The sequence below is a fragment of the Pinus tabuliformis genome, chromosome 6 (assembly GCF_031772625.1).
Source record: "Pinus tabuliformis cultivar Carrire ecotype Pingquan chromosome 6, CPIR1, whole genome shotgun sequence".
Lineage (NCBI taxonomy): Eukaryota > Viridiplantae > Streptophyta > Pinopsida > Pinales > Pinaceae > Pinus > Pinus tabuliformis.
This window is the reverse complement of record NC_142292.1, coordinates 356,901,898-356,917,896: the sequence shown is the minus strand read 5'-3', so window position 1 is coordinate 356,917,896 and position 15,999 is coordinate 356,901,898. Positions and strand designations below refer to the sequence as shown.

The following is a 15,999-nucleotide window of genomic DNA, read 5'->3' as shown; positions in this document are numbered from 1 at the left end:
TTGGTATGAGAGGACTGATAGCTGTCTGATGAAGTTGAGATTCACTAGTAGTGAAGCCGATCCTAACCAGTGCTTGAAGGTTGTGGATGATAGACCTCTCATATAGGCACGTTATGAATACAACCTCTTTCTAACAGGTGCAGACCCTCTCATTTGCAAAAGAGGGAGTTGGATTCCAGATTTGGAATGGTGAACTGCAAGCTCGTGACTACCTCGATGGCTTAAGTTTAAGAAGTTATGTGGTAGTAATGCCAGACCACATTTGGGAAATACCTCTGAGTTTCATAAACTCATTCGTATTAATCTTCTTGGTGAAATTCTGTCCGGACATATGTTTTGCAGTTAGCGTGTTGGGCTCATATTTGGTGGAGCCTCACTGGATTGGTGCCAAGAATCTTCTGAGATCTTCAGTGCACAATCTCTCATGGATTGAGATACACTGCCGTAAATGTGAAGCTGCATACTTATTCGAATGTTGATTGCGCAGGCAGCGTGGAGGATCGCAAGAGCACTTCTGAGTGTTGGTTCTCCTTGGGTTCTGCTTTGATATCCTAGATGAGTAGGAAGCAGGAGTCGGTTGCTATAAGCACTGCCGAGACCAATTACATAACTATGAGTATTACCTTGTGTAAAGATGCCTGGTTGAGGAAGCTCTTTAGTGAGCTATTTGACATGCTGGATACCACCGTGATCTTCTGTGACAACCAGAGGGGGATTCGTTATTGAGGAATCCCGTATTCTATGATCGTTCCAAGCATGTAGACATCAGGTACCACTTTATCTGTGATATGGTAGATCGATGCACAAGAAGGCTCCATCGCATTGGGATTGATGTGTAAGTCGCAGACATTTTGTCAAAGCCCTGAGGAAAGGTCAAATTTGTGACTTTCTCGAATGACTTGGAGTTGTTGAGAGACCCTCTTATGAGGGTCCTATATGATGCATGCATTGAGCTCTGGGAGCTTCGGGGGGCTTGGGGTACTTGTAGCAACAAGCGACCATAGGGCGACTCAACCTCCCCTAATGTTTTGCTGTGTATAAGGTGAATGGTTCAACCTTCCCCTTTGATACCCCGTGGCGACTTATGGACAGGATGAGTGGTTCTCATGGGAAGTACTCATACATCGTACTCATGCACTCTAGGACTCATGGGAAGTACCTCTCATCTGGCCAATGAGTAGGGAAACGATGATAGGGACCATAGTAGTACGGATGGTCGCATCGTGTTACTGCCGTACTCCCTATGCTAGGATGATATTGATCTGGGATCAATGAAATTGACTTCGGGTCAATATGAGTGGTTTGAGACACTCTCTTTTGGAACTGACTTCGGGTCAGTAAGAGTGATATAAATCACTCTCTTTTGGAACTGATTTCGGATCAATAAGAGTGGTATGATACACTTTCCTTATTTGGAATTGATTTTGGATTAGTAAGAGTGGTATGAGACACTCTCTTCATATGGGACTGACTTCGGGTCATTAGAGAATGGTATGAGACATTCTCGATCAATTATTCTTCTTCATGGTTCAACAGAGCAGTGCAGGGCACTGATGGCAGAGATAGTACAATCTCGTAGATGGATCAGCGGATGGAGATCTCCCTAGTTGAGAGGGAGTGTTAAAATTGGCAACTAGGGCCAAACTCCATGTGGGTCATCTTATTTATGGCAGCTGATATTTTTCTTGGACTCCTCTCATCGAGAGGTGTAGGATTGATCTAAAGATCATCTGATTCCAAATAGTATTCATTTAGATATGAATTTATTTGTGTTAGGGGACAATTCGTCAAGGTCGGCCATCAACCAAATAACCCCCACATGTGCTCAACATTTTAGTATAAAAGGAAGTGACTTGATAGTCATTTCTACACACACTTCACTCTTGATTTCTCTCCACTTGTTCTGGGTTTTAGTGGCAAGAGAAATCTAGATGATGAAGCCCTAGATGTAGGAGGAAAGGAGACTAAGGGAGCTCCCCTAGAGATGATGCCCTAACAAGGAAAACACAGTCTTAAGAAGGATGCCCTAGTAGCAGTCCTCAGGAGGATGCCCTAGCAGAAGTCCTATGGAGGATGCCCTAGCCGTAATTCAAGGGAGGAGACCCCTACTTCTATATGTTGCCCAACCTGCCCTCTACGCTGCCTAAAGGAGAGATATAGCAGGTCTATTCATGCTGCCCAAATACGCAGGTGCCCTAACCACAGTTAAGAAGACATGTTAACGAGTTTGAAGGGACGTTTTCAGGTAACCGAGTGCTGGAAGGAGGGGGCTGAAGTACCATGCTAGAGGGCCGCAATAGTAAGGGACTGTTCTGGGCTAGCAAGGATTCCTCTTGAAACAGGTCGAGTAAGGGACTGTTCTGTTGTGACTAGGCCGCAGGTCTGTAGGTGTTGTTTTGAGGGTCAAACATAGAGCTATAGGTGCCTTCTCAAACAATGAGGTCACATAACTTGAAGAGGAGAGGAGAGGAGGCCACATAAATTAAAGGTGTGTTTTGGGCATGATTGTTGGGTTGCTGTAGGCTACAGTGGGAGCCCTAACCAGTGACTAAAAGAAGTGCAAAATTATGGTAACTTGTGTTGGGTCATGCTTTGACTTGTTTGATCAGAGAGGTCTGTTCATATATGACGAGATTGTATATAGTGTCTCAAGAAGTTCTTATCAGTAGTTGGTATTACAATGGGATAGCAGCAAATGCAATCATGGTGGAGCATGGTACATGGGACAACAAGCAATCATGGTGCAACAATGAGATAGAATGCTGCTGCATAATAATGGGCATCGTAACGAAGTGAAGTGTAGCATGTGCAGCACTTGCAAAGATCTGTACAGTGATATTAAGTGCTACAATGAGATGCAACATGGTGGGCGCAGTGAGGTACAGGATGAGGCAACACTTTTAAGTGCAACAAGATGATAAGTACAACAAGATGTTGCAGTACTGGAAGGTGCAACTTAAGTTGCAACAATATGATGTGTGCAACATGGTAATGAGGTCCAACATAGTGATGATGGGTGCAACACGATGACAAGGTGCAACAGTGTAATGGGTGGAGTCACCTTGGAGAATCAGTTGAAGCAACATGTCTTCAACTGAGTTCAACTACCTCATGTATCATCTTCTTAGAGATGATCTATGCTCTTATTTATATAAGTCAAAGTGTTGACTTCTGCTATAATTGTACTATCTCTCTCTCTTTCTACTGAACTATTGAAGAACATATAAAAATATTTTGAGCTAACTGTGAAAATTGAAATAAATTGCTCTAAGCATAGAACATACCTAAATTAACACAAACACATGTCAGGATTTTAGGACATGATAAAATCCGTATTCGACACCTTTTATGCCACGTTTTGTGTCTCGCACGTGGAATACGGGACATAAGACCTTGAGGGACATGTCCTGTGACTTGGCTTATAAGTGAATTTTCATGCAAAAACTATATGTTTTTCTATTTTTAATACATCTAAGAATAACTAGTGAGGGTATGCTAAGTATTCCAAGTATTTTGAGTCAATAGGTATGATTACAGTGAAAGCTAGGATTTCTGGGGCTTGTCACGCAAGCTCTGTGACACTCCCTTTTCTTGATCAATTCCCATCTTATGGCTTCAGCCTTAGGGAGGCCATTTCTCACGCCCCTGAGTCAGTCGCACCGTTTGAGGCACCGTGCGGCACCGATAAGAGGCATTATACTTAGTATATTTTTCTTTTGGACTACACCTTACACTTATTATTTTCTTCTTTCTTATGTTTAGTTATGTGCAGAATTCATAACCATAAACCAAATACATCATGCCAACAATAGACCAAAACAACAATCTTTAAATATTAAGCTTTCATTATAGTTATGAAATTTTACAATAATTTACAAAAGGGAGGCTGCCCCTACCGGGATGCAACACTCTACCCAGCTACACGACCTTTATGGCTTGAACGAATACAACAATCGCACCATACACCTGCTTGCCGGGCGGGCACATAACCATGCCACTGGAATGAACAAAGTTCGTTCTTCAAGTTAAACACTCTAGAAGACTTGGAATATGTAAATTTCCATTGAGACACAAGAATATATATTAAAATGTATGAATAAGAATGATGATACAAATGAGAGTGTCATATATATATATATATATATATATATATATACACACAATGATGACAATGGTCCACCACCATGGGCATGTAAGCCAGAGGCTGTATCTTCAAAGAATGGAGGACGAAATTTGTGCACTTGGGAACCAAATTGAAAATATGAAGCTCTCGGGTCAACAAGGCCTCCAGTCTTCCTCCTCTTTAACAAACTCTATTAGTTCTCGTCCTCCTCTGCCTAATTTAAAGATAGAACCTCCACTGTCTCTCCTTCGGGTCAAGACAGTAATCCCCCCATCACTAGTCTCATGGAAGTCAAAACATGTCAAATTTTGGCCATTTTCTATATAATATTCACAACTAGAATCAAGGCTCATGATGTTATTTTGCTGATGCATTGTAGAAAAAGCGGGCCTCTAGCCTGTTAGAAGAACTCAACCAGAAGGCAAATTGTTACGAATAATATAAATATAAATAATGAGGATACTTGTAATAACAATTAGTTAATTAGTAATTAATACTGAAGAGGCATGTCTAAATGGGACATGTCTTTCCATGAAGAGGCACTGCCTAGTATATAAGTAGACCGCCTCACTCTCATTTGTATCATCATTCTTGTTCCTACATTTAATATATATTCTTGTATCCTTAATGGAGATCTACATATTCCAAGTCTTTTGGAGTATTTAACCCGAAGTACGAACTTTGTTCGCTTCATTTGGTATCAGAGCAGTTTGATCCTTTGGCGGCTGCACAGAGCTCGTTCTCTGATCCAGGTCTTTGGCCATCGAAGGTCGTCAACTTCGTTGTCGTTCAAACGTTTCGCTACAATTTGGAGTTTCTCCGTCTCGCCATCAGGTATTCGGCCATATATAAAGAGGAAAAAAAACAAAATAAAAATTATGAAAAATAAATAAATTATTATTAAAAAAAGAATATTAAAAATAAATAGGTCAAAAGAAAAAAATATAAAAGGAAAAAAACATTATATACAAAAAAAGAAAAAAAAGAGGATATATTAAATAAAATAAAAAACTAGAAAATATAAAAAAAGAAGAAGAAAGAAGTTAGTATTAAAAAAATGATTGAAAAAAACAACATTAATTTTTGTTGTTGTTGTTGTTTTTTATTTTTATTATATATATATTATCGAAACGAAAGATATATAAAAACAAAACAAAAGATATAAATAGAATTATAAAAAAAATTGAGAATTAAGAAAAAAATACACTGGGCCAGAACTGCAGATTGTTGACAAACAACTGTTTCTGTTAGCCGTACTTGCCACGCCCATTCCTACTCCACCGTAATCATTTCACCGCATCACTAGTCCTGTTTTACAACGTTTTTCTTGCTCATGCACAAGTCGCACACCAATAATGACCTCTTCCTCCAGTGAGCGAGCAAAACATCATTGCAAGCGAGCGAGCAAAACATTGTTGCAAAACGCCTCTGCCGCCACTGATTAATTGCCTTGCTCACACCACTGTGGCCTTGGTGCCTCTTGTTCGCTTCACTTGGAAATTTTGCTACCATCATTTTTCGTAGAAAACATCACACTAAGTAAAAAAAAAATAGACAATCCCGAAAACCCGACATGATTATCCATCAAAGCATAGGGACACCGTCTAGATATAATGATTCTTTGACTGTGATCCTCCACTAGCTAATATAAAGCGAAGGGCTGATTATAACCTTGTGTTGTTAGGTACCAAATGAATGCTAACACTGTTGAATTCATAATTATTGCCACTTTGAATCGGTGTATGGAAATCGCCACCATTTGGTAAATTAAGTGGTGAGTTGCCTCTGCTTGTCTCAAGTCGTGTCCCTATTCTTAATCGTGCCTTTTAAGATTGGAAAGGGTATAAAATTTCCAAGTGACCATTCATACTCCAAGTTAAAATTGTCTCGTGACCATTCGCATAGTCATGTTTTCTCATCACAATTGGAAGGGTATATATTAAAAAAAAGATTTTTAATTTGTGTAAAAGGTTAAAAAAAAGAAAAAAGAAAAAGAAAAAAAGAGACTTGAAAATATATTAAAATCATACATTATAAAGCCAAGATTTATAAAGTTCAAGGGCATTATAATTTAAAAAAAGGGGAATAATATTTTAGAAAGGTTTATTTTTTAAAAACCCAAAGTTCATTTTGACAAAGCAAAATGGAGACAATTGTTGATGAGAAAGAAATTGAGTCGAAGTTGGAAATGAAAGAGGGGAGATTTCCTAAAACTTTTAGTATATGCGTCAGTATGCTGTTTAAAATGAAAGGATCACTTGCGGGAAATGATGTGTGCATCTCTATTGAGCCTACACAAAATAATAATTTTGTTAGTACTAAATGTGTTAACTGATTGGTGATCCTTGAATCAAATATAATTGAAACGAATTTTGTTGACACGGGTCTCAAACAATATGACATAAGTAATCTACAACTAAGTATTGGAGATTATACTTTTGTCTCCCAATTCATTGTTAAAACCTTATTTTGCGACAATAGTGATATAATTCTAGGTTCACCTTGGGTTGACATTTTCTTACAAAAAAGAAAAAATAGCACTACAAGATGTCAGTGTGAAGCCATATTTAGTAACACCAGAAGACATCCAAGATATTACAAAAGTAATTTTTCAAGAAGGAAAAAAGTTTTACAAAATATGCAAGGAGAAGTTGACAAGATCACTGCTGACAAAAATGAAGAAGTTTTTCGGCTTAAAAACCATAGTGAAAAATTGTTGACGCAAATTAAGAAGCTTAAGAAGGATAAGAAGTCATTAGAAAACAAGGTACAACAACTTATCGAGAAGGAAGCATCAAATGTAGGAATTCAAGTTGACGAAAAAACAACAGATACCGATCCAGTGAATGTCACAACTCAGGAAGAAGACAAGCAAGTTGAAGAAAATACAAACTTAAATGTTGCAGTTCAGACAATGAACATCCCAAGTGAAGGTTTTGTAACCAACTCAACAACATCCTCACAAGAAGAAAATCAAAAAATTTCCACACACCTAATAAGGGAAAGTCAAACCAAAAAAGTTCCCTATCGACATCCGAATCATGAGAGTAGACAACTCAACCAAGCTACGTATTGGGACCATTCAGAACAGAAACAACAAACTGATGTTCCAAAGAATATTGATGTAACCTCAATCCAGTCCTATGATGACAATTCGTTACAAAATTCCAGTGATCAGAATATTCCACAAAAGATTAATCTAGGATGGTTTGATCCCTTCTTAGTGCGACAATTTTGTTTGTCACTTAGAAGATCATATCAACTTGTATCAACGAAGATGACAGTGCCGAGACGAGAAGACATTTGAAACCGAAAAAGAGATCAAGCCTTTTGCATCAACAAGCTTTGAGGACAAAGCTTTTTTGAGGAGGAAGGCAATGTTACAAATAAATATATATAAATAATATAAATATAAATAATGAGGATAATTGTAATAACGATTAGTTAATTAGTAATTAATACTGAAGAGGCATGTCTAAATGGGACATGACTTTCCATGAAGAGGCACTGCCTAGTATATAAGCAGGCCCCTTCACTCTCATTTGTATCATCATTCTTATTCATACATTTAATATATATTCTTGTATCCTCAATGGAGACCTACGTGTTCCATGTCTTTTGGAGTATTTAACCTGAAGTACGAACTTTGTTCGCTTCACAAATACTGATGCAAATCTGCAATCCAGATGCAGATTTAAATTAATACAAAATTCTTGGTTATGTTTAAAAGAAATGGGTATGATTATGGTAACCATACATGTATCTATACATATATTGAGTTGGAAGGAGTTTCAATGCTTATGCTTTTGTGAATGATGTTGTGATGGTTTCTTGTATTGTTATTTCTTTCAGTGATGTGGATACTTCACACGCTATATTCTGATTGACTTTGTCTCATTTTCAATTGGAAACTTGCAACATTAGATGGATTCAGACCCAACAGAATTTTCATGCCATTTTGATCGGATTGGTGAATTCATTTTGCTACCTTCTTTTTGTTTTGTTTTAATATTGTAGTTATTATATCCTTATAACCTTTTTGCAGTTCTCCTTTCATTTCATTTTAGTTAGTAGACATTCCTAGATGATGAGAGGATTGTTGTTCAGCTTGGTTGCAGGTTTCATACACATCGTGGTTCCTTGACGCATTCAATTATGCTATTGCAACTGGGATGAATGTGTTGAACTTGAGCATTGGGGGCCCTGATTACCTGGACCGCCCGTTTGTGGAGAAGGTAAAGAGTCTTCTACTTGTATTGCAGGTGTTGTTTTCAGTAAAACTTGCTTGGCATTTAGGGCAAGAGTTTTATGATACACCCTGAGGGTGTTTTAATCTCAAACAGAGATCTGTCCTTGGGAGTCTGTCAATTGAAATATAGTGAAGCCAATTTTTGTTTAGTTTGGGCTTTCTACTGTTTCTGATTTTCTGAAAATAGAATGAAAGTACTTTCTGTATCCAACATTTTCTATTGTGATATACCATATATTATACTTGCAAGCTATTACAACAAAGAACATAATACACTGAACATGATTATATATACATACTGAACAATTCTTTGTTTAGCAGGGTGAATTTGGAAGAAAAAATGTATGCAGTATATCTGTTCAAACTAAATGTATGCAGTATATCTGTTCAAACTATTGTTTGTCAAAATGGAATTCAATTTGAATCCTCATGCAAACCTTTTCAAAGTATAAGTAAGTTGGTATTTGATCCTGGAGAACTTTCTTTGCAGAAAGAAAGAAACGGGGATCCAAATTTGTAAATGGAACTTACATATACATCATTTACAGTAGTGGCATGGGGAATTACATGGAGTTATCTATGATCTAGATATGATAATATAATATGATTTTATTAATGTCTGACAAATGACCTAGAGTATTTCTACATTTTGATAATAAAATGAATTGGTAGAAACTATTTCAGTGGGATGGAAGGATTGGAATATAAATGGAGCTGCATGTCTAACGCAAGAGAGATTGAGGAAACATGGCCAGAGTTAGAAGCTATGCCTACAAGTCTCTCTGAACATTAAAGTGGCCTGTGACTTGCTTGATAAACTCCTTTATAGATGATCGTGGATGGTAAAATGTGGTGGGTGGGGATCTATGTTAACTCTTGTTGGATCTAGGTAACTACAATGTTTGTGTTATCTTTCCAACCATTTACATCCAAATCTGTTGTGGAACTTGTAAAGAAGTTGTTGTTGCAGATATCCTTGGGCTTAAGTTCATGCTTCTTCAGGCATGCCTTTACTAAGCTTGATCCCTCAACAGATCAAAATGAAGAGGGAAAGAGAGAAAATATTTTAATGTTGTTAATGACCAAAAATAGCTGATGTAAGTGAAGATAAAAACAAGTGTACATAAATCTGGCATGAGGGTTTGTAGGTGTGTGGGTGTATGTTGTATTCTCCCTTTGCTTTCTTTATGTCCTTCCTGTGGATTTTCTAGCTCTCCTTTTTTCTACCTAGATTGGGCCACCCTTGGATGGCAGAGGTTCTTGCCCATAGGGCATCTGCAAGTAACTTATGGCTTAGGTACTCCCTGATAATAGTGCTGTTTATGCAAATGCTAATGTTGTTGTCAACATTATTTTTTCCTGTTCCTATTGCTTGTTTTCTGTTTGGAAAAGCATCTAACAATGGTTCCACCAAAGAGGCCTTGAAGGTTTGTATTGTATGTCTTCTATTAATTGGCATACCAGGCCCTGATGCTATCCTATTGATATTACAGCTTCATAATACAAAGTTCTTTGTAATGAATATCAACAACAGCCACTGCTTGGGAGTTTTGTGAGAACATCCCTCTTGGGATTTTTTCTGTTCTATTTACCAAATCAAGCTGCATGTGATGAAATTGTGTCATGCAGTCCCTGGGCTTGCATAAATACCCTTATTTTTTTTCTCATTGGTATGAGATTTTGCTATAGGAGTGCCCAGGATTGCAGTCTGGCGGTGGTTGAGCCCCCAGGGTTGCTCATGTAAGTCCGACCCTTCCTAAAACATAACTTAAGCTTCTTTGCAGTTTTATTTGCCGCAACCCTGGTGCTTCTTTAAACCTTGCCCTCAAAATATGTTCTTTCTGAAAGTTCTTGCCCAAAGATTTTAAGGAGTATGTTTACATACTATGTAGGTATTAACACCTCTCTTCAATCCGAATTATGGCATTGAAGATTTGCTCACTTCATTTCAAATCCTTACCCGATGTAAGGAAGATGGTCACAGGGATGTCGAATTCAACTTGAATCATGAAGGTGTTTGTCAAGGATGTGAAGCTGGAAAACATACAAGGGGACCATTCCCCTCAAGTGACACCTTTGGGTGGATATTTATATTATGCTATTTTTGTGGATGACTCCTCTCGCAAGACATGGATCTATTTCTTAAAGAAGAAGAACGACGTATTCAAATGGTTCCTTTCCTTCAAAGCCTTGGTCGAGAATCAAACAGGGAAGAAGATCAAAATTCTGAAGACCGATAATGGGACCGAATATGAGTCTAAGGAATTCAAAGACTATTGTAGAGAAGTCGGCATTAAGAGGGAGACTACCAATGCATATACTCCTGAACAAAATGGTGTTGCCGAAAGGAAGAATCATACTATCATTGACACCACCTGGGCTATGCTTCATGATCAAGGTCTTCCGAAGTTCTTATGGGGAGACGCTGCCAACATTGTTGTGTATGTCCAAAATCGATGCCCACATCAAGCTTTGGACTTTAAGACACCCGAATAAGTATTCAACGGTAAGAAACTTGATGTTTCTCATTTTAGAATTTTTGGTTGTCATGTATACTTTGATGTGCCGAAAGAGAAAAGAACAAACTAGATGCATCTGGAAAGAAAGGAACATGTCTGGGATGTGATTCCTGGACCCAAGGATAAGTCTGTGGTCACTTCAAAATGACTTTAAGAGATCAAACATGGAGCTAATGGGAGTGCTGAGAAATTCAAAGCCAAATTTGTAGCTAAGGCTTCTTTCAAAAGGAAGGAGTAGACTACGATGGGATATTTATACCAGTTGCCTGATATACCACCATCTGTTCTATCACAGCCCCTGTTGCCTCGCAAGGATGGAAGCTTCATCAGATGGATGTCAAAACTGCCTTGTATGGTTTGCTTAAGGAGGAAGTATATGTGGAATAACCCGAGGGGTTCGAGGTTCAAGATCATGAGACACATGTATGCATGTTGAACAAAGCCCTCTGTGGGTTGAAGCGATGTTGACTCGAACCTATACTTCAAGGTTGAAAAGGACAGACCTCTCATTCTTGTCCTTTATGTTGATGATCTCTTTCTGACAGGTGATGACCCTCTCATTCATCAATGCAAGAGTTGGTTGGCTTCCGAATTAGAGATGAAGGACGTAGGACTGATGCATTATTTCCTAGGGTTGGAGGCCTAGCAAAAGCCAAGTGAGATTTTCCTTTCTTAGATGTTGTGAAGCTACTTGAGAGATGTGGGATGGTGGACTGCAAGTCTGTGACTACTCCAATGGAACTCAACTTTAAGAAGCTATGTGGAAGTGCTCCTGGACGCAGATTGGCAAATCCTACCAAGTATCATCAACTTGTGGAGACACTGATGTTCTTGGTCAACTCCCATTCGGAAATATGCTTTGTTGTGAACACGTTGAGTCAATATATGGTTGAGCCTCATCACATTCATTGGATTGTTGTCAAGAATCTTTTGAGATATCTCTGGGGCACAATCCACCATAGACTGAGATACACCGCCAGGGATTTGAGGCTACATGGATATACAGATGTTGATTGGGCTGGCAGTGTGGTGGATCATAAGAGCACGTCTAGATGTTGCTTCTCTTTGGGGTCTGCTTCTATATCTTTGATGAGTAGGAAGCATAAATTGATTGCCCTAAGCACCACGGAGGCCGAATACATTGCTACAAGTATGGCCTATTGTGAAGCAGTCAGGTTGAGGAAGCTATTAAGTGAGCTATTTGAGCACGTGCTAGATACGACCGTGATCTTCTGCGACAACCAGAGTGCGATTCATTTATCATAGAATCCTGTGTTCCACGACTGCTCCAAGCACATTGATATCAGGTACCACTTTATCTGGGATATGGTACAATGGGGAGCAGTTAGGCTCCAACACATCAGGACAGATGAGCAGGTTGCTGACATTCTCACGAAGCCTCTCGGGAAGGTCAAATTCTTAACCTTCTGAGAGAGACTTGGAGTCGTGGAATGACCCTCTTATGAGGGTCCCGTATGAGTTGGACACAGAGCTTTGGGAGCTCTTGGGGGCATGGGGTACTTCTTGGAGTTAGTTATGAGCGGCAATAGGGTGAATGGTTCACCTTCCCTTAGTGGTGTGCTGGATACAAGGTGAGTGGTTCAACTTCCCTTGTGATACCCCATTATGGTTGACATGTGTGTACGGTGAGTGGTTCACCTTCCCCTACCCAAACACATGCATGTAGGATGAGTGGTTCACCTTCTCCTATGGAATGTGAGCAGGATGAGTGGTTCACCTTCCCTTGTTGATGCTTCGACATACATCCTACTCATAGAGTGCGGGACTTATGGGAAGTACCTCTCATCTGGCCAATGAGTTGGGAAAAGTTGGTTAAGGACTATAGCACTACTGATGGATGCATGGTGTTCAACAACTTGATCTGGGATCAAGGACTGACTTTAGTAAGTGGAGAGTTGTATGATGCACTCTCGATCACTTTTTCTTCATTATTACTTCATGGTTTAACAGAGTAGACCAGAGCAGTGATGGCATGATGGTATAGGATGACAGGTTGGCATGATGATTGGTAGGTAGAATTCTCCCTAGTTGAGAGGGAGTGTTAAAATTGGCAACTAGAGCCAAATTCCACCTTAGGATAGCTCATATGATGGAGATGATTATTGCATTGGAGTCCTCTTTCATACCATCGGGGTGGAATTTCTCCAAACAATTTCTGGGTCTTGGAGATCTCATGTGCCTTAGCCTCTCCACCAAATTTCATAGTTATAGCACATCCGATGCTACCAAAAATCAACACTCCCTCTTAGCGAGGAATGTGCTCTAGTAATGCTTCACCATAGAAGCATCACACTGATCTTCTGCATCGGTACCTGTGTTGATGCTTGGCCTGCTGCCTCACATCCCCTGCACTATTGCTTCTTGTACTGCTGCCCATGACACTTCCACTGCGACTGCTACATCTGTACTGCAGCTCCCTCTTAATGTGTTGCCCATTTTGCCCCTAGCACTGTCACAGTTAACTGCTGCATTGCAACTCAGTTACCAAGAAGTAAGTAACTGACTTCTCCCAACCACTGACATCCCGGTCAGTCTAGAAGCCTCGTGATGCTGAAGCTGCCTCTACTGCTAACCCGTGCTCCCTCTGCTGCCACTGCGCTGCTGCAACCTCTTCTGTGCCTCTAGCACTGCTGCAACCTCTACTGCGCTGCTATAGAACTCTGCACTCTAGCCCTTCCTTGCTGCTCCACCCGACACATATCATCATGCTACTGTCGTTAAGGGCTCCGGTAGCCGGATGTGATCCAAGAGTTTGGTCACCTCAAGGATCCTGCTCTTAGTATGGAGTCCTCCTGACTACAACTCGATGTCACCCCACCTCTTCTCTAGAGGTGCATGAGCACTCATGGCACAATCGTTATCAATCTCGACTTCCTTCTCTGCCTTTGCTGGAGTTGCCTTTTAGTCGGAAGCTTCTCCCTTGCTTTCTTCCTGGGGCACTGAGATGAATAATGTCCTAGCTCCCCACAACTGAAGCACTTGACCTTGGAGATGTCCTTCTTCTTCCTCTTACCTTGTTGTCCCGCAGATGCTATAGCCGCATCATCCTCCTCTTTCTTGACTTGAACTCCCTTACCACTACTCCTTCCTTGGTCAACCTCCTAATCTCTTCTTGTCCAAGAGCTGCCCACATCTCTTCCCAAATAGGGAGAGTAGCTCTGCCCAAAATGCTTTGGACAAACTCCCAGTCCTCGGAGACTGCATTCAGAGCAGTCCTGACCATAAATTCTGGATGCAGTGTAGACCCCACAGAAGTAAGCTGGTCGTGAATTCCTTGCAAGTTGAGGAGGAAGAGATCTATCTCTTCTCCTTTCTACATCTGATATGACCTCAGTTGATTCTCTAACAGCATCTTCCGCTACACGGAAGAGCCCTGGTACAAGGTGGTCAGGGCTTCCCACATTTCCCTTGTTATGTTCTCCTCAGCGATATGTGGTATGACATGATCTTTGACCCTGTCAAGAATCATGCATTTTGCCTTTGCCTCGGCCTCCTCATACTTGTAACTTTTCATTAGCAGCTGAGTCAACTCGGATAACTACGATTTTCAAGGCATAGTCCTTGATGCGATGTTTATCTAGGATTGCCAGGATCCTGGCCTTCTAGATGACAAAATTGGAAGCCCCATCCAATCTATCTTGATCCCTCAATCCATTCACTGCCATGTTTGCTCCTCTTCTAGACTCCCTTTGAGTCCTAATTTCCCTCCTAGAAATCCTCTGGCCAACTGTCAAACCTCTTCTCTCCAATCCTCCTTGCGAATGCAACTTGGATCTGGATTCCTTGGCTAGAAATCCGTCGAGGTAGTGATTCCCTCTACTTTGTTTTCGTCTCCTTAAACACTGTTGTGTACAGACAAAAATAGCGTCCCATGACCTCCTCAAACCACAATCTGCATAGCTCACTTAGCCCTGGCAACTGAAGAATTTGAGCCCTTCAGGCTCTGAGCAATCACAGCTTGGGCTGAATCTACTCCTCTTGACCACAAGGTCGATCCTTCTTGGCTAAGAAAGATGATCGGGCATTGTGTAGGTCTCATCTACCCCTCTTTGACTCTGCGTTGGCCCCTCTCTTGGCTCGAAATGCTGACGCAAGCTCTGCGTCATCCTCTAAGCAATGTGTCACCTCTCCTCTTGCTGCTTCAGTTCTAGAACAACGTTGTCTTTTGAGACAGCTGCTTTTGCTGCAAATTTTTCAAATTTCTCCTACTGGCGTCTTCAGTTGTCCTGTGATCTGCAATCGCTCTGATACCATGTGAAAAATTCTAAATTTAACACATGAGAAACCCCTACTGCAATATCTGGTTTATTATCTCCTACTTGTTCTTTACATTAACAAGTTATTTATATGCATAAATATCGAAATAAACACAATTGTAGCCTTCACAAACATACAGATCAACAACTGAAATAAACTGAGACAACACAAGGGACACCGTTATTTTTGGACAATCGTCCTCGGAAAAACCCAATGCGGGAAAACCGGTGCAGCAGATATGAGGGTTTTTATCATTATGCAGATTTCTGAATACAACTAGGGTGCCACGATTGGCTCACACTTCAGAGATTTTCCTTGGCAGAAGTACCTTGCCCTGGAGACAGATATTCTAGCTAATTCAGCAACCGGATGATTAGCCCCATAGTGACTTCAACTGTTCCTTAGCTGGACAACAAAAGCTGCTCCAAGCTAACTTCCGGAACTGCGTTACCCTCCAAGAACTGCGTCACCCTCTACGACTCTGTGTCTGCCTCTTAGCTCTCAGTCTGCCCCACAGAAACACCACAGCGCAACTCCTTCAGCCTAGCGTTAGCTCTGCTAGCCTCTGCGTTAGCTTCTCGGCCTCCTGCATCCTCTGCGCTGGCCCTCTAAGCCTTTGCGTCAACCTAGGCTGCCTCTGCACTATCTCTCCAACACTTTCTCTGCCTCTCTGCTATGTATTCTTGGCCTCTTGCCGAACTACCCCTCGCTGCAATAGATCACTAACTCGATTTCTCAGCAAACCCTGCCCCAAAAAATCGAATTGAGTGATCAACTTGGTGTATCTCCAACTGACCCTCAAGCCTCCTCTTATACTTTTCCTGTTGACG

The 15,999-nt window shown here is 40.6% G+C and overlaps 1 pseudogene across 1 annotated transcript in view; it reads left to right on the top strand.

Moving 5' to 3' along the window:
• Positions 1 to 15,999, top strand: part of LOC149258786 (subtilisin-like protease SBT6.1) — a 303,764-nt pseudogene that overhangs the window by 121,502 nt on the left and 166,263 nt on the right. Inside the window, exon 4 of the transcript XR_016256954.1 lies at positions 8,242 to 8,358. The product of XR_016256954.1 is annotated as a subtilisin-like protease SBT6.1 (transcript). The remainder of the gene's footprint in view (positions 1 to 8,241; positions 8,359 to 15,999) is intronic.